Source organism: Mustelus asterias, chromosome 16, assembly GCF_964213995.1.
Source record: "Mustelus asterias chromosome 16, sMusAst1.hap1.1, whole genome shotgun sequence".
NCBI lineage: Eukaryota > Metazoa > Chordata > Chondrichthyes > Carcharhiniformes > Triakidae > Mustelus > Mustelus asterias.
This window is the reverse complement of record NC_135816.1, coordinates 97,275,396-97,302,767: the sequence shown is the minus strand read 5'-3', so window position 1 is coordinate 97,302,767 and position 27,372 is coordinate 97,275,396. Positions and strand designations below refer to the sequence as shown.

Genomic DNA, 27,372 nt, shown 5'->3' with positions numbered 1-27,372 from the left:
ATCTGCAAGTCAGTTTTGTGAGAGACTTGCAGGGGCAATTCCATGTAGTGATGTTCCCAGGTATTAGTTTCCCTCGTCCTTCTAGATTGTAGCGATGGTAGGTTTGGAAGATGCTGCCGAAAGAACGTTGGTTAGCTTCTGCTTTGCATCTTAGAGATGGAACAAACTGATGCCATTGGTTCTCGGTCGTACAGGGATTTAGCGTTTGTTAAAGGATTTGCAACTTCTCACATTTTAAGTTTCCTTGAGTGAAATCGTGAGGTACAACACTCTGAAAGATTAATAATATATATCCATCCACAAATCTGCAAATAACCGTGTTGATCTGGTCTGACAATCCAGTTTGTATTTCAGATGTGTACTGACGAGGGCCCTACACAATCGGTGGCACAATTATCCGGATGATTTATGAAAGATACATTTCGTCCAGGTGAGTTAAAATCGACCCTGTCAGGAAATTAAGGCAATACCCAGATAATTTGTCAATACCCTCCCCTTCAGGGAACGGTAGTAATTCGCTGCTGAACTCCGCCAAAAAGTGGAAGCCGTTGATTATTCTCTGGGCCTAATGAAAAGGAACTAACCTAATATGTGGGGTGACTCAATTAACGAAAATCTCTTATCTGATAAAAACTGTGTCTTTCTACACTAGCCTCTGTTTGCAATACTTCCGATGAGTCGTCCTTCTATATTTCAGCATTGTTCCCCGTTTATCTTTGCATCTTTCTCTTTCTCCTTTTGTTTCCATCATTCTTTCTTTGCTACATGATATCATTTTTTTTTCAGCCATAGTGTTATTTTTTATTTTGAATCTTCCAACAATACCTCAATTTCTTCTTCATTCTATTTGGCATGTACAGAATTCTTCTTTTTTCTATCTTTCTATCTATCGCGATAACCCTCCCTCTGTCTCACTCGATTGCGATCAAACTTACTCCTATCCCTCCATCCCACCCCACCTGTTCTGCAGCATCGTTTTGATAAAGGATGATGAGGTCAAGATGCTGAAATGGTTTGTCTGTTCATGTCTCCTTCTTTGAAATTCAGAAACAAATTTGTGTTTATTTTTGCGTGAATGGAAGGTGCATATCTTATTGTACCCCGAAGATCCCATAAATAAGTAAAGTTGCTCCATTCTGTGTATCCGAGATGTGTTTCAGCAAAGCTCCTAGTGAAATAATAATGGCTGCAGAATTTAGCTAAATAAAACCCCAGCAAGTAAAAGAGCAGTTCATTTTGTTCATCTAAGCTGGGGTTGAATCTGTATTCACAATGTCAAATTGGAATTTGAGATACCATTCAGAAATCATTCCTTATAATTGAATGTGGGACGTTTGGATGGAAGGAACGGCTAGTTTTTTAGATTCTAAATGGATTTGGTGCCATCTCCAGGGTTGGAACAATTCTTTTAAACTGGCCCTAAATAATCCCTCATTCGAATGCGCTTATATATGAGCCAGATCAAGTTTGCCTTCGATATTTTCTTCATCCTCTTCTTTTCAGACTAATGCTGAAGCAGGCAACTCTGCCACTACTTAATCGAACTTCCTTTCATATCCTGCTCACTGTAATCACACTAAAATGTGAGTTTTGCCTGTAGGCGACAAGGTTCTCTAGTGGCTATATGCCTCTCATTTTCACACATTGCCTCACTCCTCCTCGCCCCCCCCAAAAAAAACAACCCTCTGGTATTTCTGCAAATTAATTTATGTTATGTTACCAATCATCAGAGTGCAACAAGGGATGTGTTTTCGGGACACCTCGTATTCTGCTTAACGTTTATGAATACTAGCTGTATCTTTGACTGGGTAAGCTCTCTGTTAGAAGGATAAGAGTATTCTGACGATTAGCAGCATCCTTCACTGTGGTAAGTTTATATTGTTCAGTTAGCTGTTAAGCCTGATATTTAGCTTGAATTTGTCAAAATTAATGCAACACCTGATCCTAGCAAATGAGCCAATTTCAACTGTTCAGTCGAAGCAGTTGGAGAAGTATTAAATTTCATTATTTTACATATGAATTTCAGAGAGGATAGACGATAATAAAATATAATATAGGAAAGCTACAATAAACTCCTGGGAAACAATGCAAAGTATAACAATCAATGTGGCCTTCCAAAAGACTCTTTGTTAATCAGCATCTGTTGACTGGAGCGAACGTTTCGAGTCAGCATGGCACATCGTCAGAACTCCGTTTATGATTCCAGCATCCGCAATATTTTGCTTTTACCTTGCTAACCAGACAACTCTAAAAGATGCTGGTTAGCCCACAGATAAGCAGGTGCACCTTATTCGGCAGCACACTTTTGGAAAGATGTCAACATACTTGAATGATTAGTAAACATGATTTACAAATTCTTTCCGGGATGAGCACATTTGTTTATGAGTTAGAAAGCAAACCTTGGGACAGTTTTAATTGAAGAAAGGAAAGTTGATTGGGCGTGTGGCATAGGTATTGAAAAATAATGACCAATTTGGACAGAATAAATTGCAAGAAATTATTCCACGAGAGAAAAAGTCCAGAATGACAGGGCACCAATTAAATTAATTAGTAAAATATGTGAAGGCAAAATGAGCTACAACATTCCATGCACTGAACGGTTAAAGCCGGCTTTGCAGTTCTTTCAGAATTGCATGTAGGTATTTTCAATCAACAAAATCAAAAAGGGAATTATTGTGTTGTTGGAAAAGGAAGGTTCTTCAGGGAGAAGGCAGTCAATAGACAATAGCAAATGTGCTCACTCAAAGGGAAGGTGCTGACCCGATGGACAAAGTAGCTTCTTTCTTACACATTTCCTTGATTGGTTATGTCCAATGGATAGTCTCTGTGATCTATATACTATGCAGTCCTATTTAATTGTTGCTGCGCTTTTTTGTTAACCATTTGTGAATCATGTGCAGTTACACAAAAAGTTCTTCTAATGTCAACAATTGTTATTCTATCGATTTAAAAATATATATATTCTGAAATTACTAATGTTCACAACAATGTTAGAAGCTTCCCACTCGTGTATTGCCCACATTATTGCTGAATAATTTCACCCCGAAAATCTACTTCCTGTCTCCCAATAGCTTACTCTCCCACCCAACTCTCTATAATTGCCAAATGTGTATTGTTAAGCGAAATAAGAGACAATTAAATTAATGCAATATATTGCGTATGGATAGAAAATTGACGCCAAATTTCGAGGCAGGGAGTTGGATTGATATATATATATATATTAAATGGTAGGATTGGAATAGTTGTCTCCCTCAAATATCTGTGTGGCAACTAGATTTGTGACCACATTCTTCTTACTAAGTTCGTTGAAGGCCCAATGGAAATTATCTGAGATTTTAGGCACTGTGAGTCGTGCTAACTAGAACAGTTGGTTACACAGCATATTAAGCGAATGGGAAAATGGGGTAGACCAAATCCAAAGTGAGAATGTGTGAAGTCATTCACGTCGTGGGTAAGGCACATATATCAAAATATTTTCTAAATTGCGAAGTACTAGCAACTACTGAGACGTGGAGAGGAGGAAGTTTCAAGAACAGAAATCAGGAAAAAAGAAATCAGGTACAGTAGAAACCACGAATGTGATATTGCCATTTGTCTCACAAGTACTATAATAATAATAAAACAAGCTCCGTAGTCTTCTGTGTAATCTCCATCTCGCAGAGAAAAATCGCTTTTTGGTATCAAACCTAATGGAAAGAGGAAGTGGTGTAAGAGATGCAGGGGAAATATTTTAGTAAAGTGTGGGCTCTTGGATTTCCTTGCATGTGGAAGATGATGGGGGCGACTTATCGAAGTAATCAAATGAAGATGATCAAAGGATTGATCAGTTAGATATCATAGAAACATCTAAACTAGAAGGAGGAGTGGGCCATTCCACCTGACAAGCCGACTCCGCCATGCATTTTGATCGTGAATGAGCATCAAATCCTGGGCACTCTTCCACCCTCCCCCCAGGTCCCTTCATCTGTTTAGCCAAGATCTATATCTATTTCTTCTTGCAATCAGGCATCGTTTCTGGCCTTAACTTCATTCGGTGATAGTAAATTCCATACATTCACCACACGCTGGGTGAAGAATTTTTTCATCACCTCAGTTCGGAAAGGTTTACCCCTTATCCTCACACAATGAGCCCTCATTCTGGATTCCCCCATCAATGAGAATATCATGCCTGAATCTACCCTGTCTAAACCTGCTATAATTTTGCAAGTTTCTGTGAGATCCTCTCTCTCTCTCTCCTAAACTCCAGCCAATATAATCCTAAACGGTTTCTTTTCCCTAATATGATAGACTGGCCATCTTATGAATCAGGTCTTGAACTTTTGCTGTACTCCCTCTGCAGCAGGGACATGATTCCTCAAGTAAGAACACCACAACTGCACACAATAAACCAAAAAATGCGCATTTTAAAGATATGACTTTCAGGATGATGTCAGCAAATAATATTTCAAATAAATGGCAACGGCTGTCAGCAACATTCATGCGCAGCACGTGACAACACCTGGAAACAGAGAACAGAAACAACGTTTCGGGACATTTCTTCACCAACAGTGTGCTGAATGAGTTCAATTCACTATCACACAATTTAATTGAAGTCAAACTTTGTTTGACTTCAAGAATAAATTACTTTTCGCTCTTGGGGCTGAAGGGTTCCAGGGGTATGGGAGGCAGGGGGATGACGATTGGATGATCAGCCATTATCAAAATGAATGGCGGAACAGTCTCGGAGGGCCGAACGACCCTTCTTGCTTCTATATTTCCATGTCGAGATTCTGCATCCTGACGGAATGTCATCCTGACTCGAAACGTTGTCTTTGTTCTCTCTCGGCAAATGCTGAGATTTTCAAGACATTTTCTATTTTACTTTGATGTCTTTACTAAAGCTAAGTGGATGCTACTCATGCCCCTATTTCCGATGGACTGACAGACATCAACAAACACGATTATCGTTGCTTGGGAGTCCATGGAGGCCAGATTCTCCAGCAACTTTCTTCTTTTTACTCGGTACTTAGGAGACTGGTCTGCAGTGTTGAATCTGTTAAATCTGCGAAACCATTTCAGCCTATTCCTGAGCAATGGGAACATGCTGCCGAATGAACTGTTCATTGACAAACCAATTTCTTTTTCACGGATGGCTTGCTGGAAATAGAGAAAACAGTTTTGCAAATCAAATGGATTAACGCTGCGGCAAATCATTTGTCAACGATGTACATATGAACAAAAGTCGTCGTTTATAGTTTGAAGATCTGTGCAGAGAGAAAAAGAGTCAATGTATAGATAGAATCGACACGTGCTTGATGGCCGGAACAGACTCGATGTGCCAAAGGGACACTTTATGCTGCAGACTGCAGGACACTGAAACTGCTGGTCCTCAGAGAAATGGTGATTTACTTCAAATTGTACAACGTGAAATGCATAAACAAGTAACACGGAGATTTTAACTCAGAATATCAGCCTACTAGATAAGTGCATGAACGAACTGAAACACCGTTGACTTATTTTTGGACGCAATGTAGGAACGAGAGGGGCAGCACGTAAAGTGGGAATGATTTGATGAGGTCGTTGTGGTGCCAAATCGATGAACCTCTAAGCAGGATTTGACTTTTGGACATTTAGAAAGTGAGACGAAATACTCATCTTGAATTGAACGTGGATAACATGACACTTCCCCAGCCACATGAAAAAATGAACTCTCTTCCAATCTTCTCTCCTCGAGAGCGCGGCTAGTTCAACGGATGGAAAAGATTGCGACTCAGAAGCCCGGATAGCTCAGTCGGTAGAGCATCAGACTTTTAATCTGAGGGCCCAGGGTTCAAGTCCCTGTTCGGGCGGGGCTTTTCTTCCAGCCTCAACGTGAATGTTGTTCAAATTCCTTTTACTTTAAACAATTCCTCACACGCGATTGACAATTGCAGAAGTGGCCACCAGCAAAATTGATCGACTTTCATCGGTGCTTGATGGCCGGCACAGCCAAATGGGCCTCTGGTCTTCTTTTCCTGCTGTCGAACTGGATGGTGGTCAAGTTGCGGCGTCTCACAGCAAGAGTGAGTTGGTTGCAAAACGGCGAATGGCCACGTCCACGAAGGTGCCGCTGAGATTCGAACTCAGGATCTCCTGTTTACTAGACAGGCGCTTTAACCAACTAAGCCACGGCGCCAACGCACCGCTGCATGCAGCCTTACAATTTGTATATAAAAATAAATGCAACCGACCGTGGCCCCTGCAATCTGAAACAGAAGCAAAAATGCTGGAAAATCACAGCAGGTCTGACAGCACCTGGGCACAGAGAACAGAAACAACGTTTCGGGACATTTCTTCACCCACAGGGTGCTGAATGAGTTGAATTCACTACCACACAATTTAATTGAAGTCAAACTTTGTTTGATTTCAACAAGAAATTACTTTTCGCTCTTGGGGCTAAAGGGATCCAGGGGGATGGGAGGCAGGATGATAACGATTTGATGATCAGCCATGATCAAAATCAATGGCGGAACAGTCTCGGAGGGCCGAACGACCCTTCTTCCATCCATATTTCCATGTCGAGATTCTGCATCCTGACGGAATGTCATCCTGACTCGAAACCTTGTATTTCTTCTCTCTCGGCAAATGCTGAGAGGTTCAAGACATTTTCTATTTTACTTTGTTTTCTTTACTAAAGCTAAGTGGATGCGACTCATGCCCCTATTTCCGATGTAATGACAGACATCAACAAACACGATTATCGTTGCTTGGGAGTACATGGAGGCCAGATTCTCCAGCAACTTTCTTCTTTTTCCTGGGTACTCAGGAGACTGGTCTGCAGTGTTGAATCTGTTAAATCTGCGAAACCATTTCAGCCTATTCCTGAGCAATGGGAACATGCTGCCGAATGAAGTGTTCATTGACAATCCAATTTCTTTTTCACGGATGGCTTGCTGGAAATAGAGAAAACAGTTTTGCAAATCAAATGGATTAACGCTGCGGCAAATCATTTGTCAACGATGTACATATGAACAAAAGTCGTCGTTTATAGTTTGAAGATCTGTGCAGAGAGAAAAAGAGTCAATGTTTAGATAGAATCGACACGTGCTTGATGGCCGGAACAGACTCGATGTGCCAAAGGGACACTTTATGCTGCAGACTGCAGGACACTGAAACTGCTGGTCCTCAGAGAAATGGTGATTTACTTCAAACTGTACAACGTGAAATGCATAAACAAGTAACACGGAGATTTTAACTCAGAATATCAGCCTACTAGACAAGTGCATGAACGAACTGAAACACCGTTGACTTATTTTTGGACGCAATGTCGGAACGAGAGGGGCAGCACGTAAAGTGGGAATGATTTGATGAGGTCGTTGTGGTGCCAAATCGATGAACCTCTAAGCAGGATTTGACTTTTGGACATTTAGAAAGTGAGACGAAATACTCATCTTGAATTGAACGTGGATAACATGACACTTCCCCAGCCACATGAAAAAATGAACTCTCTTCCAATCTTCTCTCCTCGAGAGCGCGGCTAGTTCAACGGATGGAAAAGATTGCGACTCAGAAGCCCGGATAGCTCAGTCGGTAGAGCATCAGACTTTTAATCTGAGGGCCCAGGGTTCAAGTCCCTGTTCGGGCGGGGCTTTTCTTCCAGCCTCAACGTGAATGTTGTTCAAATTCCTTTTACTTTAAACAATTCCTCACACGCGATTGACAATTGCAGAAGTGGCCACCAGCAAAATTGATCGACTTTCATCGGTGCTTGATGGCCGGCACAGCCAAATGGGCCTCTGGTCTTCTTTTCCTGCTGTCGAACTGGATGGTGGTCAAGTTGCGGCGTCTCACAGCAAGAGTGAGTTGGTTGCAAAACGGCGAATGGCCACGTCCACGAAGGTGCCGCTGAGATTCGAACTCAGGATCTCCTGTTTACTCGACAGGCGCTTTAACCAACTAAGCCACGGCGCCAACGCACCGCTGGATGCAGCCTTACAATTTGTATATAAAAATAAATGCAACCGACCGTGGCCCCTGCAATCTGAAACAGAAGCAAAAATGCTGGAAAATCACAGCAGGTCTGACAGCACCTGGGCACAGAGAACAGAAACAACGTTTCGGGACATTTCTTCACCCACAGGGTGCTGAATGAGTTGAATTCACTACCACACAATTTAATTGAAGTCAAACTTTGTTTGATTTCAACAAGAAATTACTTTTCGCTCTTGGGGCTAAAGGGATCCAGGGGTATGGGAGGCAGGATGATAACGATTTGATGATCAGCCATGATCAAAATCAATGGCGGAACAGTCTCGGAGGGCCGAACGACCCTTCTTCCTTCCATATTTCCATGTCGAGATTCTGCATCCTGACGGAATGTCATCCTGACTCGAAACGTTGTCTTTCTTCTGTCTCGGCAAATGCTGAGATTTTCAAGACATTTTCTATTTTACTTTGATGTCTTTACTAAAGCTAAGTGGATGCTACTCATGGGCCCCTATTTCCGATGTAATGACAGACATCAACAAACACGATTATCGTTGCTTGGGAGTACATGGAGGCCAGATTCTCCAGCAACTTTCTTCTTTTTCCTGGGTACTCAGGAGACTGGTCTGCAGTGTTGAATCTGTTAAATCTGCGAAACCATTTCAGCCTATTCCTGAGCAATGGGAACATGCTGCCGAATGAAGTGTTCATTGACAATCCAATTTCTTTTTCACGGATGGCTTGCTGGAAATAGAGAAAACAGTTTTGCAAATCAAATGGATTAACGCTGCGGCAAATCATTTGTCAACGATGTACATATGAACAAAAGTCGTCGTTTATAGTTTGAAGATCTGTGCAGAGAGAAAAAGAGTCAATGTTTAGATAGAATCGACACGTGCTTGATGGCCGGAACAGACTCGATGTGCCAAAGGGACACTTTATGCTGCAGACTGCAGGACACTGAAACTGCTGGTCCTCAGAGAAATGGTGATTTACTTCAAATTGTACAACGTGAAATGCATAAACAAGTAACACGGAGATTTTAACTCAGAATATCAGCCTACTAGACAAGTGCATGAACGAAATGAACCACCGTTGACTTACTTTTGGACGCAATGTAGGAACGAGAGAGGCAGCACGTAAAGTGGGGATGATTTGATGAGGTCGTTGTGGTGCCAAATCGATGAACTTCGAAGCAGGACTTGACTTTTGGACATTTAGAAAGTGAGACGAAATACTCATCTTGAATTGAACGTGGATAACATGACACTTCCCCAGCCACATGAAGAAATGAACTCTTTTCCAATCTTCTCTCCTCGAGAGCGCGGCTAGTTCAACGGATGGAAAAGATTGAGACTCAGGAGCCCGGATAGCTCAGTCGGTGGAGCATCAGACTTTTAATCTGAGGGTCCAGGGTTCAAGTCCCTGTTCGGGCGGAGCTTTTCTGCCAGCCTCAAAACAACTGCTTGGGATGTTGTTCAAATTGGTTTTACTTTAAACAATTCCTCACACGCGATTGACAATTGCAGAAGTCGCCACCAGCAAAATTGATCGTCTTTCATCGGAGCTTGAAGACCGGCACAGCCAAATGGGCCTCTGGTCTTCTTTTCCTGCTGTCGAACTGTATGGCGGTCAAGTTGCGGCGTCTCACAGCAAGAGTGAGTTGGTTGCAAAACGGCGAATGGCCACGTCCACGAAGGTGCCGCTGAGATTCGAACTCAGGATCTCCTGTTTACGAGACAGGCGCTTTAACCAACTAAGCCACGGCGCCAACGCGCCGCTGCATGCAGCCTTGCAATTTGTATATAAAAATAAATGCAACCGACCGTGGCCCCTGCAATCTGAAACAGAAGCAAAAATGCTGGAAAATCACAGCAGGTCTGACAGCACCTGGGCACAGAGAACAGAAACAACGTTTCGGGACATTTCTTCACCCACAGGGTGCTGAATGAGTTGAATTCACTACCACACAATTTAATTGAAGTCAAACTTTGTTTGATTTCAACAAGAAATTACTTTTCGCTCTTGGGGCTAAAGTATCCAGGGGTATGGGAGGCAGGATGATAACGATTTGATGATCAGCCATGATCAAAATCAATGGCGGAACAGTCTCGGAGGGCCGAACGACCCTTCTTGCTTCTATATTTCCATGTCCAGATTCTGCATCCTGACGGAATGTCATCCTGACTCGAAACGTTGTCTTTCTTCTGTCTCGGCAAATGCTGAGAGTTTCAAGACATTTTCTATTTTACTTTGTTTTCTTTTCTAAAGCTAAGTGGATGCGACTCATGCCCCTATTTCCGATGTAATGACAGACATCAACAAACACGATTATCGTTGCTTGGGAGTACATGGAGGCCAGATTCTCCAGCAACTTTCTTCTTTTTCCTGGGTACTTAGGAGACTGGTCTGCAGTGTTGAATCTGTTAAATCTGCGAAACCATTTCAGCCTATTCCTGAGCAATGGGAACATGCTGCCGAATGAAGTGTTCATTGACAATCCAATTAGTTTTTCACGGATGGCTTGCTGGAAATAGAGAAAACAGTTTTGGAAATCAAATGGATTAAAGCTGCGGCAAATCATTTGTCAACGATGTACATATGAACAAAAGTCGTCGTTAATAGTTTGAAGATCTGTGCAGAGAGAAAAAGAGTCAATGTTTAGATAGAATCGACACGTGCTTGATGGCCGGAACAGACTCGATGTGCCAAAGGGACACTTTGTGCTGCAGAATGCAGGACCCTGAATCTGCTGGTCCTCAGAGAGATGGTGATTTACTTCAAATTGTACAACGTGAAATGCATAAACAAGTACCACGGAGATTTTAACTCAGAATATCAGCCTACTAGACAAGTGCATGAACGAACTGAAACACCGTTGACTTACTTTTGGACGCAATGTAGGAACGAGAGGGGCAGCACGTAAAGTGGGAATGATTTGATGAGGTCGTTGTGGTGCCAAATCGATGAACCTCTAAGCAGGATTTGACTTTTGGACATTTAGAAAGTGAGACGAAATACTCATCTTGAATTGAACGTGGATAACATGACACTTCCCCAGCCACATGAAAAAATGAACTCTCTTCCAATCTTCTCTCCTCGAGAGCGCGGCTAGTTCAACGAATGGAAAAGTTTGAGACTCCGGAGCCCGGATAGCTCAGTCGGTGGAGCATCAGACTTTTAATCTGAGGGTCCAGGGTTCAAGTCCCTGTTCGGGCGGAGCTTCTCTTCCAGCCACAACGTGAATGTTGTTCAAATTCGTTTTACTTTAAACAATTCCTCACACGCGATTGACAATTGCAGAAGTGGCCACCAGCAAAATTGATCGACTTTCATCGGTGCTTGATGGCCGGCACAGCCAAATGGGCCTCTGGTCTTCTTTTCCTGCTGTCGAACTGTATGGCGGTCAAGTTGCGGCGTCTCACAGCAAGAGTGAGTTGGTTGCAAAACGGCGAATGGCCACGTCCACGAAGGTGCCGCTGAGATTCGAACTCAGGATCGCCTGTTTCCTAGACAGGCGCTTTAACCAACTAAGCCACGGCGCCAACGCACCGCTGCATGCAGCCTTACAATTTGTATATAAAAATAAATGCAACCGACCGTGGCCCCTGCAATCTGAAACAGAAGCAAAAATGCTGGAAAATCACAGCAGGTCTGACAGCACCTGGGCACAGAGAACAGAAACAACATTTCGGGACATTTCTTCACCCACAGGGTGCTGAATGAGTTGAATTCACTACCACACAATTTAATTGAAGTCAAACTTTGTTTGATTTCAACAAGAAATTACTTTTCGCTCTTGGGGCTAAAGGGATCCAGGGGTATGGGAGGCAGGGGGATCACGATTTGATGATCAGCCATGATCAAAATCAATGGCGGAACAGTCTCGGAGGGCCGAACGACCCTTCTTCCTTCCATATTTCCATGTCGAGATTCTGCATCCTGACGGAATGTCATCCTGACTCGAAACCTTGTATTTCTTCTCTCTCGGCAAATGCTGAGAGTTTCAAGACATTTTCTATTTTACTTTGTTTTCTTTACTAAAGCTAAGTGGATGCGACTCATGCCCCTATTTCCGATGTAATGACAGACATCAACAAACACGATTATCGTTGCTTGGGAGTACATGGAGGCCAGATTCTCCAGCAACTTTCTTCTTTTTACTCGGTACTCAGGAAACTGGTCTGCAGTGTTGAATCTGTTAAATCTGCGAAACCATTTCAGCCTATTCCTGAGCAATGGGAACATGCTGCCGAATGAAGTGTTCATTGACAATCCAATTAGTTTTTCACGGATGGCTTGCTGGAAATAGAGAAAACAGTTTTGGAAATCAAATGGATTAAAGCTGCGGCAAATCATTTGTCAACGATGTACATATGAACAAAAGTCGTCGTTAATAGTTTGAAGATCTGTGCAGAGAGAAAAAGAGTCAATGTTTAGACAGAATCGACACGTGCTTGATGGCCGGAACAGACTCGATGTGCCAAAGGGATACTTTATGCTGCAGAATGCAGGACCCTGAATCTGCTGGTCCTCAGAGAAATGGTGATTTACTTCAAATTGTACAACGTGAAATGCATAAACAAGTAACACGGAGATTTTAACTCAGAATATCAGCCTACTAGACAAGTGCATGAACGAAATGAACCACCGTTGACTTACTTTTGGACGCAATGCAGGAACGAGAGAGGCAGCACGTAAAGTGGGGATGATTTGATGAGGTCGTTGTGGTGCCAAATCGATGAACTTCTAAGCAGGACTTGACTTTTGGACATTTAGAAAGTGAGACGAAATACTCATCTTGAATTGAACGTGGATAACATGACACTTCCCCAGCCACATGAAAAAATGAACTCTTTTCCAATCTTCTCTCCTCGAGAGCGCGGCTAGTTCAACGGATGGAAAAGATTGAGATTCCGGAGCCCGGATAGCTCAGTCGGTAGAGCATCAGACTTTTAATCTGAGGGTCCAGGGTTCAAGTCCCTGTTCGGGCGGAGCTTTTCTGCCAGCCTCAAAGCAACTGCTTGGGATGTTGTTCAAATTGGTTTTACTTTAAACAATTCCTCACACGCGATTGACAATTGCAGAAGTCGCCACCAGCAAAATTGATCGTCTTTCATCGGAGCTTGAAGACCGGCACAGCCAAATGGGCCTCTGGTCTTCTTTTCCTGCTGTCGAACTGTATGGCGGTCAAGTTGCGGCGTCTCACAGCAAGAGTGAGTTGGTTGCAAAACGGCGAATGGCCACGTCCACGAAGGTGCCGCTGAGATTCGAACTCAGGATTTCCTGTTTACGAGACAGGCGCTTTAACCAACTAAGCCACGGCGCCAACGCGCCGCTGCATGCAGCCTTACAATTTGTATATAAAAATAAATGCAACCGACCGTGGCCCCTGCAATCTGAAACAGAAGCAAAAATGCTGGAAAATCACAGCAGGTCTGACAGCACCTGGGCACAGAGAACAGAAACAACGTTTCGGGACATTTCTTCACCCACAGGGTGCTGAATGAGTTGAATTCACTACCACACAATTTAATTGAAGTCAAACTTTGTTTGATTTCAACAAGAAATTACTTTTCGCTCTTGGGGCTAAAGGGATCCAGGGGTATGGGAGGCAGGATGATAACGATTTGATGATCAGCCATGATCAAAATCAATGGCGGAACAGTCTCGGAGGGCCGAACGACCCTTCTTGCTTCTATATTTCCATGTCCAGATTCTGCATCCTGACGGAATGTCATCCTGACTCGAAACGTTGTCTTTCTTCTGTCTCGGCAAATGCTGAGATTTTCAAGACATTTTCTATTTTACTTTGATGTCTTTACTAAAGGTAAGTGGATGCTCCTCATGGGCCCCTATTTCCGATGTAATGACAGACATCAACAAACACGATTATCGTTGCTTGGGAGTACATGGAGGCCAGATTCTCCAGCAACTTTCTTCTTTTTACTCGGTACTTAGGAGACTGGTCTGCAGTGTTGAATCTGTTAAATCTGCGAAACCATTTCAGCCTATTCCTGAGCAATGGGAACATGCTGCCGAATGAAGTGTTCATTGACAATCCAATTAGTTTTTCACGGATGGCTTGCTGGAAATAGAGAAAACAGTTTTGGAAATCAAATGGATTAAAGCTGCGGCAAATCATTTGTCAACGATGTACATATGAACAAAAGTCGTCGTTAATAGTTTGAAGATCTGTGCAGAGAGAAAAAGAGTCAATGTTTAGACAGAATCGACACGTGCTTGATGGCCGGAACAGACTCGATGTGCCAAAGGGATACTTTATGCTGCAGAATGCAGGACCCTGAATCTGCTGGTCCTCAGAGAGATGGTGATTTACTTCCAATTGTACAACGTGAAATGCATAAACAAGTAACACGGAGATTTTAACTCAGAATATCAGCCTACTAGACAAGTGCATGAACGAAATGAACCACCGTTGACTTACTTTTGGACGCAATGTCGGAACGAGAGAGGCAGCACGTAAAGTGGGGATGATTTGATGAGGTCGTTGTGGTGCCAAATCGATGAACTTCTAAGCAGGACTTGACTTTTGGACATTTAGAAAGTGAGACGAAATACTCATCTTGAATTGAACGTGGATAACATGACACTTCCCCAGCCACATGAAAAAATGAACTCTCTTCCAATCTTCTCTCCTCGAGAGCGCGGCTAGTTCAACGAATGGAAAAGTTTGAGACTCAGGAGCCCGGATAGCTCAGTCGGTAGAGCATCAGACTTTTAATCTGAGGGTCCAGGGTTCAAGTCCCTGTTCGGGCGGAGCTTTTCTGCCAGCCTCAACGCAACTGCTTGGGATGTTGTTCCAATTGGTTTTACTTGAAACAATTCCTCACACGCGATTGACAATTGCAGAAGTCGCCACCAGCAAAATTGATCGTCTTTCATCGGAGCTTGAAGACCGGCACAGCCAAATGGGCCTCTGGTCTTCTTTTCCTGCTGTCGAACTGTCTGGCGGTCAAGTTGCGGCGTCTCACAGCAAGAGTGAGTTGGTTGCAAAACGGCGAAAGGCCACGTCCACGAAGGTGACGCTGAGATTCGAACTCAGGGTCTCCTGTTTACCAGACAGGCGCTTTAACCAACTAAGCCACGGCGCCAACGCACCACTGCATGCAGCCTTACAATTTGTATATAAAAATAAATGTAACCGACCGTGGCCCCTGCAATCTGAAACAGAAGCAAAAATGCTGGAAATTCACAGCAGGTCTGACAGCACCTGGGCACAGAGAACAGAAACAACGTTTCGGGACATTTCTTCATCCACAGGGTGCTGAATGAGTTGAATTCACTACCACACAATTTAATTGAAGTCAAACTTTGTTTGATTTCAACAAGAAATTACTTTTCGCTCTTGGGGCTAAAGGGATCCAGGGGTATGGGAGGCAGGGGGATCACGATTTGATGATCAGCCATGATCAAAATCAATGGCGGAACAGTCTCGGAGGGCCGAACGACCCTTCTTGCTTCTATATTTCCATGTCGAGATTCTGCATCCTGACGGAATGTCATCCTGACTCGAAACGTTGTCTTTCTTCTGTCTCGGCAAATGCTGAGATTTTCAAGACATTTTCTATTTTACTTTGATGTCTTTACTAAAGCTAAGTGGATGCTACTCATGGGCCCCTATTTCCGATGTAATGACAGACATCAACAAACACGATTATCGTTGCTTGGGAGTGCATGGAGGCCAGATTCTCCAGCAACTTTCTTCTTTTTACTCGGTACTTAGGAGACTGGTCTGCAGTGTTGAATCTGTTAAATCTGCGAAACCATTTCAGCCTATTCCTGAGCAATGGGAACATGCTGCCGAATGAAGTGTTCATTGACAATCCAATTAGTTTTTCACGGATGGCTTGCTGGAAATAGAGAAAACAGTTTTGGAAATCAAATGGATTAAAGCTGCGGCAAATCATTTGTCAACGATGTACATATGAACAAAAGTCGTCGTTAATAGTTTGAAGATCTGTGCAGAGAGAAAAAGAGTCAATGTTTAGATAGAATCGACACGTGCTTGATGGCCGGAACAGACTCGATGTGCCAAAGGGACACTTTTTGCTGCAGAATGCAGGACCCTGAATCTGCTGGTCCTCAGAGAGATGGTGATTTACTTCAAATTGTACAACGTGAAATGCATAAGCAAGTACCACGGAGATTTTAACTCAGAATATCAGCCTACTAGACAAGTGCATGAACGAACTGAAACACCGTTGACTTACTTTTGGACGCAATGTAGGAACGAGAGGGGCAGCACGTAAAGTGGGAATGATTTGATGAGGTCGTTGTGGTGCCAAATCGATGAACCTCTAAGCAGGATTTGACTTTTGGACATTTAGAAAGTGAGACGAAATACTCATCTTGAATTGAACGTGGATAACATGACACTTCCCCAGCCACATGAAAAAATGAACTCTCTTCCAATCTTCTCTCCTCGAGAGCGCGGCTAGTTCAACGAATGGAAAAGTTTGAGACTCCGGAGCCCGGATAGCTCAGTCGGTGGAGCATCAGACTTTTAATCTGAGGGTCCAGGGTTCAAGTCCCTGTTCGGGCGGAGCTTCTCTTCCAGCCACAACGTGAATGTTGTTCAAATTCGTTTTACTTTAAACAATTCCTCACACGCGATTGACAATTGCAGAAGTGGCCACCAGCAAAATTGATCGACTTTCATCGGTGCTTGATGGCCGGCACAGCCAAATGGGCCTCTGGTCTTCTTTTCCTGCTGTCGAACTGTATGGCGGTCAAGTTGCGGCGTCTCACAGCAAGAGTGAGTTGGTTGCAAAACGGCGAATGGCCACGTCCACGAAGGTGCCGCTGAGATTCGAACTCAGGATCGCCTGTTTCCTAGACAGGCGCTTTAACCAACTAAGCCACGGCGCCAACGCACCGCTGCATGCAGCCTTACAATTTGTATATAAAAATAAATGCAACCGACCGTGGCCCCTGCAATCTGAAACAGAAGCAAAAATGCTGGAAAATCACAGCAGGTCTGACAGCACCTGGGCACAGAGAACAGAAACAACATTTCGGGACATTTCTTCACCCACAGGGTGCTGAATGAGTTGAATTCACTACCACACAATTTAATTGAAGTCAAACTTTGTTTGATTTCAACAAGAAATTACTTTTCGCTCTTGGGGCTAAAGGGATCCAGGGGTATGGGAGGCAGGGGGATCACGATTTGATGATCAGCCATGATCAAAATCAATGGCGGAACAGTCTCGGAGGGCCGAACGACCCTTCTTCCTTCCATATTTCCATGTCGAGATTCTGCATCCTGACGGAATGTCATCCTGACTCGAAACCTTGTATTTCTTCTCTCTCGGCAAATGCTGAGAGTTTCAAGACATTTTCTATTTTACTTTGTTTTCTTTACTAAAGCTAAGTGGATGCGACTCATGCCCCTATTTCCGATGTAATGACAGACATCAACAAACACGATTATCGTTGCTTGGGAGTACATGGAGGCCAGATTCTCCAGCAACTTTCTTCTTTTTACTCGGTACTCAGGAAACTGGTCTGCAGTGTTGAATCTGTTAAATCTGCGAAACCATTTCAGCCTATTCCTGAGCAATGGGAACATGCTGCCGAATGAAGTGTTCATTGACAATCCAATTAGTTTTTCACGGATGGCTTGCTGGAAATAGAGAAAACAGTTTTGGAAATCAAATGGATTAAAGCTGCGGCAAATCATTTGTCAACGATGTACATATGAACAAAAGTCGTCGTTAATAGTTTGAAGATCTGTGCAGAGAGAAAAAGAGTCAATGTTTAGACAGAATCGACACGTGCTTGATGGCCGGAACAGACTCGATGTGCCAAAGGGATACTTTATGCTGCAGAATGCAGGACCCTGAATCTGCTGGTCCTCAGAGAAATGGTGATTTACTTCAAATTGTACAACGTGAAATGCATAAACAAGTAACACGGAGATTTTAACTCAGAATATCAGCCTACTAGACAAGTGCATGAACGAAATGAACCACCGTTGACTTACTTTTGGACGCAATGCAGGAACGAGAGAGGCAGCACGTAAAGTGGGGATGATTTGATGAGGTCGTTGTGGTGCCAAATCGATGAACTTCTAAGCAGGACTTGACTTTTGGACATTTAGAAAGTGAGACGAAATACTCATCTTGAATTGAACGTGGATAACATGACACTTCCCCAGCCACATGAAAAAATGAACTCTTTTCCAATCTTCTCTCCTCGAGAGCGCGGCTAGTTCAACGGATGGAAAAGATTGAGATTCCGGAGCCCGGATAGCTCAGTCGGTAGAGCATCAGACTTTTAATCTGAGGGTCCAGGGTTCAAGTCCCTGTTCGGGCGGAGCTTTTCTGCCAGCCTCAAAGCAACTGCTTGGGATGTTGTTCAAATTGGTTTTACTTTAAACAATTCCTCACACGCGATTGACAATTGCAGAAGTCGCCACCAGCAAAATTGATCGTCTTTCATCGGAGCTTGAAGACCGGCACAGCCAAATGGGCCTCTGGTCTTCTTTTCCTGCTGTCGAACTGTATGGCGGTCAAGTTGCGGCGTCTCACAGCAAGAGTGAGTTGGTTGCAAAACGGCGAATGGCCACGTCCACGAAGGTGCCGCTGAGATTCGAACTCAGGATTTCTTGTTTACGAGACAGGCGCTTTAACCAACTAAGCCACGGCGCCAACGCGCCGCTGCATGCAGCCTTACAATTTGTATATAAAAATAAATGCAACCGACCGTGCCCCCTGCAATCTGAAACAGAAGCAAAAATGCTGGAAAATCACAGCAGGTCTGACAGCACCTGGGCACAGAGAACAGAAACAACGTTTCGGGACATTTCTTCACCCACAGGGTGCTGAATGAGTTGAATTCACTACCACACAATTTAATTGAAGTCAAACTTTGTTTGATTTCAACAAGAAATTACTTTTCGCTCTTGGGGCGAAAGGGATCCAGGGGTATGGGAGGCAGGATGATAACGATTTGATGATCAGCCATGATCAAAATCAATGGCGGAACAGTCTCGGAGGGCCGAACGACCCTTCTTGCTTCTATATTTCCATGTCCAGATTCTGCATCCTGACGGAATGTCATCCTGACTCGATACGTTGTCTTTCTTCTGTCTCGGCAAATGCTGAGAGTTTCAAGACATTTTCTATTTTACTTTGTTTTCTTTTCTAAAGCTAAGTGGATGCGACTCATGCCCCTATTTCCGATGTAATGACAGACATCAACAAACACGATTATCGTTGCTTGGGAGTACATGGAGGCCAGATTCTCCAGCAACTTTCTTCTTTTTCCTGGGTACTTAGGAGACTGGTCTGCAGTGTTGAATCTGTTAAATCTGCGAAACCATTTCAGCCTATTCCTGAGCAATGGGAACATGCTGCCGAATGAAGTGTTCATTGACAATCCAATTAGTTTTTCACGGATGGCTTGCTGGAAATAGAGAAAACAGTTTTGGAAATCAAATGGATTAAAGCTGCGGCAAATCATTTGTCAACGATGTACATATGAACAAAAGTCGTCGTTAATAGTTTGAAGATCTGTGCAGAGAGAAAAAGAGTCAATGTTTAGATAGAATCGACACGTGCTTGATGGCCGGAACAGACTCGATGTGCCAAAGGGACACTTTGTGCTGCAGAATGCAGGACCCTGAATCTGCTGGTCCTCAGAGAGATGGTGATTTACTTCAAATTGTACAACGTGAAATGCATAAACAAGTACCACGGAGATTTTAACTCAGAATATCAGCCTACTAGACAAGTGCATGAACGAACTGAAACACCGTTGACTTACTTTTGGACGCAATGTAGGAACGAGAGGGGCAGCACGTAAAGTGGGAATGATATGATGAGGTCGTTGTGGTGCCAAATCGATGAACCTCTAAGCAGGATTTGACTTTTGGACATTTAGAAAGTGAGACGAAATACTCATCTTGAATTGAACGTGGATAACATGACACTTCCCCAGCCACATGAAAAAATGAACTCTCTTCCAATCTTCTCTCCTCGAGAGCGCGGCTAGTTTAACGAATGGAAAAGTTTGAGACTCAGGAGCCCGGATAGCTCAGTCGGTAGAGCGTCAGACTTTTAATCTGAGGGTCCAGGGTTCAAGCCCCTGTTCGGGCGGAGCTTCTCTTCCAGCCACAGCGTGGATGTTGCTCAAATTCGTTTTACTTTAAACAATTCCTCACACGCGATTGACAATTGCAGAAGGAGCCACCAGCAAAGTTGATGGACTTTCATCGGTGCTTGATGGCCGGCACAGCCAAATGGGCCTCTGGTCTTCTTTTCCTGCTGTCGAACTGTATGGCGGTCAAGTTGCGGCGTCTCACAGCAAGAGTGAGTTGGTTGCAAAACGGCGAATGGCCACGTCCACGAAGGTGCCGCTGAGATTCGAACTCAGGATCGCCTGTTTACTAGACAGGCGCTTTAACCAACTAAGCCACGGCGCCAACGCACCGCTGCATGCAGCCTTACAATTTGTATATAAAAATAAATGCAACCGACCGTGGCCCCTGCAATCTGAAACAGAAGCAAAAATGCTGGAAAATCACAGCAGGTCTGACAGCACCTGGGCACAGAGAACAGAAACAACGTTTCGGGACATTTCTTCACCCACAGGGTGCTGAATGAGTTGAATTCACTACCACACAATTTAATTGAAGTCAAACTTTGTTTGATTTCAACAAGAAATTACTTTTCGCTCTTGGGGCTAAAGGGATCCAGGGGTATGGGAGGCAGGGGGATCACGATTTGATGATCAGCCATGATCAAAATCAATGGCGGAACAGTCTCGGAGGGCCGAACGACCCTTCTTGCTTCTATATTTCCATGTCGAGATTCTGCATCCTGACGGAATGTCATCCTGACTCGAAACCTTGTATTTCTTCTCTCTCGGCAAATGCTGAGAGTTTCAAGACATTTTCTATTTTACTTTGTTTTCTTTACTAAAGCTAAGTGGATGCGACTCATGCCCCTATTTCCGATGTAATGACAGACATCAACAAACACGATTATCGTTGCTTGGGAGTACATGGAGGCCAGATTCTCCAGCAACTTTCTTCTTTTTACTCGGTACTCAGGAAACTGGTCTACAGTGTTGAATCTGTTAAATCTGCGAAACCATTTCAGCCTATTCCTGAGCAATGGGAACATGCTGCCGAATGAAGTGTTCATTGACAATCCAATTAGTTTTTCACGGATGGCTTGCTGGAAATAGAGAAAACAGTTTTGGAAATCAAATGGATTAAAGCTGCGGCAAATCATTTGTCAACGATGTACATATGAACAAAAGTCGTCGTTAATAGTTTGAAGATCTGTGCAGAGAGAAAAAGAGTCAATGTTTAGACAGAATCGACACGTGCTTGATGGCCGGAACAGACTCGATGTGCCAAAGGGATACTTTATGCTGCAGAATGCAGGACCCTGAATCTGCTGGTCCTCAGAGAAATGGTGATTTACTTCAAATTGTACAACGTGAAATGCATAAACAAGTAACACGGAGATTTTAACTCAGAATATCAGCCTACTAGACAAGTGCATGAACGAAATGAACCACCGTTGACTTACTTTTGGACGCAATGTAGGAACGAGAGAGGCAGCACGTAAAGTGGGGATGATTTGATGAGGTCGTTGTGGTGCCAAATCGATGAACTTCTAAGCAGGACTTGACTTTTGGACATTTAGAAAGTGAGACGAAATACTCATCTTGAATTGAACGTGGATAACATGACACTTCCCCAGCCACATGAAAAAATGAACTCTTTTCCAATCTTCTCTCCTCGAGAGCGCGGCTAGTTCAACGGATGGAAAAGATTGAGATTCCGGAGCCCGGATAGCTCAGTCGGTAGAGCATCAGACTTTTAATCTGAGGGTCCAGGGTTCAAGTCCCTGTTCGGGCGGAGCTTTTCTGCCAGCCTCAAAGCAACTGCTTGGGATGTTGTTCAAATTGGTTTTACTTTAAACAATTCCTCACACGCGATTGACAATTGCAGAAGTCGCCACCAGCAAAATTGATCGTCTTTCATCGGAGCTTGAAGACCGGCACAGCCAAATGGGCCTCTGGTCTTCTTTTCCTGCTGTCGAACTGTATGGCGGTCAAGTTGCGGCGTCTCACAGCAAGAGTGAGTTGGTTGCAAAACGGCGAATGGCCACGTCCACGAAGGTGCCGCTGAGATTCGAACTCAGGATTTCCTGTTTACGAGACAGGCGCTTTAACCAACTAAGCCACGGCGCCAACGCGCCGCTGCATGCAGCCTTACAATTTGTATATAAAAATAAATGCAACCGACCGTGCCCCCTGCAATCTGAAACAGAAGCAAAAATGCTGGAAAATCACAGCAGGTCTGACAGCACCTGGGCACAGAGAACAGAAACAACGTTTCGGGACATTTCTTCACCCACAGGGTGCTGAATGAGTTGAATTCACTACCACACAATTTAATTGAAGTCAAACTTTGTTTGATTTCAACAAGAAATTACTTTTCGCTCTTGGGGCTAAAGGGATCCAGGGGTATGGGAGGCAGGATGATAACGATTTGATGATCAGCCATGATCAAAATCAATGGCGGAACAGTCTCGGAGGGCCGAACGACCCTTCTTGCTTCTATATTTCCATGTCGAGATTCTGCATCCTGACGGAATGTCATCCTGACTCGAAACGTTGTCTTTCTTCTGTCTCGGCAAATGCTGAGATTTTCAAGACATTTTCTATTTTACTTTGATGTCTTTACTAAAGCTAAGTGGATGCTACTCATGGGCCCCTATTTCCGATGTAATGACAGACATCAACAAACACGATTATCGTTGCTTGGGAGTACATGGAGGCCAGATTCTCCAGCAACTTTCTTCTTTTTACTCGGTACTTAGGAGACTGGTCTGCAGTGTTGAATCTGTTAAATCTGCGAAACCATTTCAGCCTATTCCTGAGCAATGGGAACATGCTGCCGAATGAAGTGTTCATTGACAATCCAATTAGTTTTTCACGGATGGCTTGCTGGAAATAGAGAAAACAGTTTTGGAAATCAAATGGATTAAAGCTGCGGCAAATCATTTGTCAACGATGTACATATGAACAAAAGTCGTCGTTAATAGTTTGAAGATCTGTGCAGAGAGAAAAAGAGTCAATGTTTAGACAGAATCGACACGTGCTTGATGGCCGGAACAGACTCGATGTGCCAAAGGGATACTTTATGCTGCAGAATGCAGGACCCTGAATCTGCTGGTCCTCAGAGAGATGGTGATTTACTTCCAATTGTACAACGTGAAATGCATAAACAAGTAACACGGAGATTTTAACTCAGAATATCAGCCTACTAGACAAGTGCATGAACGAAATGAACCACCGTTAACTTACTTTTGGACGCAATGTAGGAACGAGAGAGGCAGCACGTAAAGTGGGGATGATTTGATGAGGTCGTTGTGGTGCCAAATCGATGAACTTCTAAGCAGGACTTGACTTTTGGACATTTAGAAAGTGAGACGAAATACTCATCTTGAATTGAACGTGGGTAACATGACACTTCCCCAGCCACATGAAAAAATGAACTCTCTTCCAATCTTCTCTCCTCGAGAGCGCGGCTAGTTCAACGAATGGAAAAGTTTGAGACTCAGGAGCCCGGATAGCTCAGTCGGTAGAGCATCAGACTTTTAATCTGAGGGTCCAGGGTTCAAGTCCCTGTTCGGGCGGAGCTTTTCTGCCAGCCTCAACGCAACTGCTTGGGATGTTGTTCCAATTGGTTTTACTTTAAACAATTCCTCACACGCGATTGACAATTGCAGAAGTCGCCACCAGCAAAATTGATCGTCTTTCATCGGAGCTTGAAGACCGGCACAGCCAAATGGGCCTCTGGTCTTCTTTTCCTGCTGTCGAACTGTATGGCGGTCAAGTTGCGGCGTCTCACAGCAAGAGTGAGTTGGTTGCAAAACGGCGAATGGCCACGTCCACGAAGGTGCCGCTGAGATTCGAACTCAGGGTCTCCTGTTTACTAGACAGGCGCTTTAACCAACTAAGCCACGGCGCCAACGCACCGCTGCATGCAGCCTTACAATTTGTATATAAAAATAAATGCAACCGACCGTGGCCCCTGCAATCTGAAACAGAAGCAAAAATGCTGGAAAATCACAGCAGGTCTGACAGCACCTGGGCACAGAGAACAGAAACAACGTTTCGGGACATTTCTTCACCCACAGGGTGCTGAATGAGTTGAATTCACTACCACACAATTTAATTGAAGTCAAACTTTGTTTGATTTCAACAAGAAATTACTTTTGGCTCTTGGGGCTAAAGGGATCCAGGGGTATGGGAGGCAGGGGGATCACGATTTGATGATCAGCCATGATCAAAATCAATGGCGGAACAGTCTCGGAGGGCCGAACGACCCTTCTTGCTTCTATATTTCCATGTCGAGATTCTGCATCCTGACGGAATGTCATCCTGACTCGAAACGTTGTCTTTCTTCTGTCTCGGCAAATGCTGAGATTTTCAAGACATTTTCTATTTTACTTTGATGTCTTTACTAAAGGTAAGTGGATGCTCCTCATGGGCCCCTATTTCCGATGTAATGACAGACATCAACAAACACGATTATCGTTGCTTGGGAGTACATGGAGGCCAGATTCTCCAGCAACTTTCTTCTTTTTACTCGGTACTTAGGAGACTGGTCTGCAGTGTTGAATCTGTTAAATCTGCGAAACCATTTCAGCCTATTCCTGAGCAATGGGAACATGCTGCCGAATGAAGTGTTCATTGACAATCCAATTAGTTTTTCACGGATGGCTTGCTGGAAATAGAGAAAACAGTTTTGGAAATCAAATGGATTAAAGCTGCGGCAAATCATTTGTCAACGATGTACATGTGAACAAAAGTCGTCGTTAATAGTTTGAAGATCTGTGCAGAGAGAAAAAGAGTCAATGTTTAGACAGAATCGACACGTGCTTGATGGCCGGAACAGACTCGATGTGCCAAAGGGATACTTTATGCTGCAGAATGCAGGACCCTGAATCTGCTGGTCCTCAGAGAGATGGTGATTTACTTCCAATTGTACAACGTGAAATGCATAAACAAGTAACACGGAGATTTTAACTCAGAATATCAGCCTACTAGACAAGTGCATGAACGAAATGAACCACCGTTAACTTACTTTTGGACGCAATGTAGGAACGAGAGAGGCAGCACGTAAAGTGGGGATGATTTGATGAGGTCGTTGTGGTGCCAAATCGATGAACTTCTAAGCAGGACTTGACTTTTGGACATTTAGAAAGTGAGACGAAATACTCATCTTGAATTGAACGTGGGTAACATGACACTTCCCCAGCCACATGAAAAAATGAACTCTCTTCCAATCTTCTCTCCTCGAGAGCGCGGCTAGTTCAACGAATGGAAAAGTTTGAGACTCAGGAGCCCGGATAGCTCAGTCGGTAGAGCATCAGACTTTTAATCTGAGGGTCCAGGGTTCAAGTCCCTGTTCGGGCGGAGCTTTTCTGCCAGCCTCAACGCAACTGCTTGGGATGTTGTTCCAATTGGTTTTACTTTAAACAAATCCTCACACGCGATTGACAATTGCAGAAGTCGCCACCAGCAAAATTGATCGTCTTTCATCGGAGCTTGAAGACCGGCACAGCCAAATGGGCCTCTGGTCTTCTTTTCCTGCTGTCGAACTGTCTGGCGGTCAAGTTGCGGCGTCTCACAGCAAGAGTGAGTTGGTTGCAAAACGGCGAAAGGCCACGTCCACGAAGGTGCCGCTGAGATTCGAACTCAGGGTCTCCTGTTTACGAAACAGGCGCTTTAACCAACTAAGCCACGGCGCCAACGCACCGCTGCATGCAGCCTTACAATTTGTATATAAAAATAAATGCAACCGACCGTGGCCCCTGCAATCTGAAACAGAAGCAAAAATGCTGGAAAATCACAGCAGGTCTGACAGCACCTGGGCACAGAGAACAGAAACAACGTTTCGGGACATTTCTTCATCCACAGGGTGCTGAATGAGTTGAATTCACTACCACACAATTTAATTGAAGTCAAACTTTGTTTGATTTCAACAAGAAATTACTTTTCGCTCTTGGGGCTAAAGGGATCCAGGGGTATGGGAGGCAGGGGGATCACGATTTGATGATCAGCCATGATCAAAATCAATGGCGGAACAGTCTCGGAGGGCCGAACGACCCTTCTTGCTTCTATATTTCCATGTCGAGATTCTGCATCCTGACGGAATGTCATCCTGACTCGAAACGTTGTCTTTCTTCTGTCTCGGCAAATGCTGAGATTTTCAAGACATTTTCTATTTTACTTTGATGTCTTTACTAAAGCTAAGTGGATGCTACTCATGGGCCCCTATTTCCGATGTAATGACAGACATCAACAAACACGATTATCGTTGCTTGGGAGTACATGGAGGCCAGATTCTCCAGCAACTTTCTTCTTTTTACTCGGTACTTAGGAGACTGGTCTGCAGTGTTGAATCTGTTAAATCTGCGAAACCATTTCAGCCTATTCCTGAGCAATGGGAACATGCTGCCGAATGAAGTGTTCATTGACAATCCAATTAGTTTTTCACGGATGGCTTGCTGGAAATAGAGAAAACAGTTTTGGAAATCAAATGGATTAAAGCTGCGGCAAATCATTTGTCAACGATGTACATATGAACAAAAGTCGTCGTTAATAGTTTGAAGATCTGTGCAGAGAGAAAAAGAGTCAATGTTTAGACAGAATCGACACGTGCTTGATGGCCGGAACAGACTCGATGTGCCAAAGGGATACTTTATGCTGCAGAATGCAGGACCCTGAATCTGCTGGTCCTCAGAGAGATGGTGATTTACTTCCAATTGTACAACGTGAAATGCATAAACAAGTAACACGGAGATTTTAACTCAGAATATCAGCCTACTAGACAAGTGCATGAACGAAATGAACCACGGTTAACTTACTTTTGGACGCAATGTAGGAACGAGAGAGGCAGCACGTAAAGTGGGGATGATTTGATGAGGTCGTTGTGGTGCCAAATCGATGAACTTCTAAGCAGGACTTGACTTTTGGACATTTAGAAAGTGAGACGAAATACTCATCTTGAATTGAACGTGGATAACATGACACTTCCCCAGCCACATGAAAAAATGAACTCTCTTCCAATCTTCTCTCCTCGAGAGCGCGGCTAGTTCAACGAATGGAAAAGTTTGAGACTCAGGAGCCCGGATAGCTCAGTCGGTAGAACATCAGACTTTTAATCTGAGGGTCCAGGGTTCAAGTCCCTGTTCGGGCGGAGCTTTTCTGCCAGCCTCAACGCAACTGCTTGGGATGTTGTTCCAATTGGTTTTACTTTAAACAATTCCTCACACGCGATTGACAATTGCAGAAGTCGCCACCAGCAAAATTGATCGTCTTTCATCGGAGCTTGAAGACCGGCACAGCCAAATGGGCCTCTGGTCTTCT

General features: G+C 43.9%; 25 non-coding genes across 25 annotated transcripts; 13 read left to right on the top strand and 12 right to left on the bottom strand.

Annotated features, from left to right (window-relative positions):
• The first annotated feature begins 5,755 nt into the window (after positions 1-5,755).
• On the top strand, positions 5,756-5,828 carry trnak-uuu (transfer RNA lysine (anticodon UUU)). The gene has a single exon. It is a non-coding gene; the product is annotated as a tRNA-Lys (tRNA).
• A 252-nt stretch (positions 5,829-6,080) lies between these two features.
• Positions 6,081-6,154, bottom strand: trnat-agu (transfer RNA threonine (anticodon AGU)). Its single transcript has one exon. It is a non-coding gene; the product is annotated as a tRNA-Thr (tRNA).
• Positions 6,155-7,530: 1,376 nt separating this feature from the next.
• Positions 7,531-7,603, top strand: trnak-uuu (transfer RNA lysine (anticodon UUU)). Its single transcript has one exon. It is a non-coding gene; the product is annotated as a tRNA-Lys (tRNA).
• A 252-nt stretch (positions 7,604-7,855) lies between these two features.
• trnat-agu (transfer RNA threonine (anticodon AGU)) lies at positions 7,856-7,929 on the bottom strand. Its single transcript has one exon. It is a non-coding gene; the product is annotated as a tRNA-Thr (tRNA).
• Positions 7,930-9,307: 1,378 nt separating this feature from the next.
• On the top strand, positions 9,308-9,380 carry trnak-uuu (transfer RNA lysine (anticodon UUU)). Its single transcript has one exon. It is a non-coding gene; the product is annotated as a tRNA-Lys (tRNA).
• Positions 9,381-9,641: 261 nt separating this feature from the next.
• On the bottom strand, positions 9,642-9,715 carry trnat-cgu (transfer RNA threonine (anticodon CGU)). The gene has a single exon. It is a non-coding gene; the product is annotated as a tRNA-Thr (tRNA).
• Positions 9,716-11,090: 1,375 nt separating this feature from the next.
• On the top strand, positions 11,091-11,163 carry trnak-uuu (transfer RNA lysine (anticodon UUU)). Its single transcript has one exon. It is a non-coding gene; the product is annotated as a tRNA-Lys (tRNA).
• Positions 11,164-11,415: 252 nt separating this feature from the next.
• Positions 11,416-11,489, bottom strand: trnap-agg (transfer RNA proline (anticodon AGG)). Its single transcript has one exon. It is a non-coding gene; the product is annotated as a tRNA-Pro (tRNA).
• Positions 11,490-12,865: 1,376 nt separating this feature from the next.
• On the top strand, positions 12,866-12,938 carry trnak-uuu (transfer RNA lysine (anticodon UUU)). Its single transcript has one exon. It is a non-coding gene; the product is annotated as a tRNA-Lys (tRNA).
• Positions 12,939-13,199: 261 nt separating this feature from the next.
• trnat-cgu (transfer RNA threonine (anticodon CGU)) lies at positions 13,200-13,273 on the bottom strand. Its single transcript has one exon. It is a non-coding gene; the product is annotated as a tRNA-Thr (tRNA).
• Positions 13,274-14,651: 1,378 nt separating this feature from the next.
• On the top strand, positions 14,652-14,724 carry trnak-uuu (transfer RNA lysine (anticodon UUU)). Its single transcript has one exon. It is a non-coding gene; the product is annotated as a tRNA-Lys (tRNA).
• A 261-nt stretch (positions 14,725-14,985) lies between these two features.
• trnat-ggu (transfer RNA threonine (anticodon GGU)) lies at positions 14,986-15,059 on the bottom strand. Its single transcript has one exon. It is a non-coding gene; the product is annotated as a tRNA-Thr (tRNA).
• Positions 15,060-16,437: 1,378 nt separating this feature from the next.
• On the top strand, positions 16,438-16,510 carry trnak-uuu (transfer RNA lysine (anticodon UUU)). The gene has a single exon. It is a non-coding gene; the product is annotated as a tRNA-Lys (tRNA).
• A 252-nt stretch (positions 16,511-16,762) lies between these two features.
• trnap-agg (transfer RNA proline (anticodon AGG)) lies at positions 16,763-16,836 on the bottom strand. The gene has a single exon. It is a non-coding gene; the product is annotated as a tRNA-Pro (tRNA).
• A 1,376-nt stretch (positions 16,837-18,212) lies between these two features.
• Positions 18,213-18,285, top strand: trnak-uuu (transfer RNA lysine (anticodon UUU)). Its single transcript has one exon. It is a non-coding gene; the product is annotated as a tRNA-Lys (tRNA).
• Positions 18,286-18,546: 261 nt separating this feature from the next.
• On the bottom strand, positions 18,547-18,620 carry trnat-cgu (transfer RNA threonine (anticodon CGU)). Its single transcript has one exon. It is a non-coding gene; the product is annotated as a tRNA-Thr (tRNA).
• Positions 18,621-19,996: 1,376 nt separating this feature from the next.
• On the top strand, positions 19,997-20,069 carry trnak-uuu (transfer RNA lysine (anticodon UUU)). Its single transcript has one exon. It is a non-coding gene; the product is annotated as a tRNA-Lys (tRNA).
• A 252-nt stretch (positions 20,070-20,321) lies between these two features.
• trnat-agu (transfer RNA threonine (anticodon AGU)) lies at positions 20,322-20,395 on the bottom strand. Its single transcript has one exon. It is a non-coding gene; the product is annotated as a tRNA-Thr (tRNA).
• A 1,376-nt stretch (positions 20,396-21,771) lies between these two features.
• On the top strand, positions 21,772-21,844 carry trnak-uuu (transfer RNA lysine (anticodon UUU)). The gene has a single exon. It is a non-coding gene; the product is annotated as a tRNA-Lys (tRNA).
• A 261-nt stretch (positions 21,845-22,105) lies between these two features.
• Positions 22,106-22,179, bottom strand: trnat-cgu (transfer RNA threonine (anticodon CGU)). The gene has a single exon. It is a non-coding gene; the product is annotated as a tRNA-Thr (tRNA).
• A 1,378-nt stretch (positions 22,180-23,557) lies between these two features.
• On the top strand, positions 23,558-23,630 carry trnak-uuu (transfer RNA lysine (anticodon UUU)). Its single transcript has one exon. It is a non-coding gene; the product is annotated as a tRNA-Lys (tRNA).
• Positions 23,631-23,891: 261 nt separating this feature from the next.
• trnat-agu (transfer RNA threonine (anticodon AGU)) lies at positions 23,892-23,965 on the bottom strand. Its single transcript has one exon. It is a non-coding gene; the product is annotated as a tRNA-Thr (tRNA).
• Positions 23,966-25,343: 1,378 nt separating this feature from the next.
• trnak-uuu (transfer RNA lysine (anticodon UUU)) lies at positions 25,344-25,416 on the top strand. The gene has a single exon. It is a non-coding gene; the product is annotated as a tRNA-Lys (tRNA).
• Positions 25,417-25,677: 261 nt separating this feature from the next.
• On the bottom strand, positions 25,678-25,751 carry trnat-cgu (transfer RNA threonine (anticodon CGU)). Its single transcript has one exon. It is a non-coding gene; the product is annotated as a tRNA-Thr (tRNA).
• Positions 25,752-27,129: 1,378 nt separating this feature from the next.
• On the top strand, positions 27,130-27,202 carry trnak-uuu (transfer RNA lysine (anticodon UUU)). The gene has a single exon. It is a non-coding gene; the product is annotated as a tRNA-Lys (tRNA).
• The last annotated feature ends 170 nt before the right edge of the window (positions 27,203-27,372 follow it).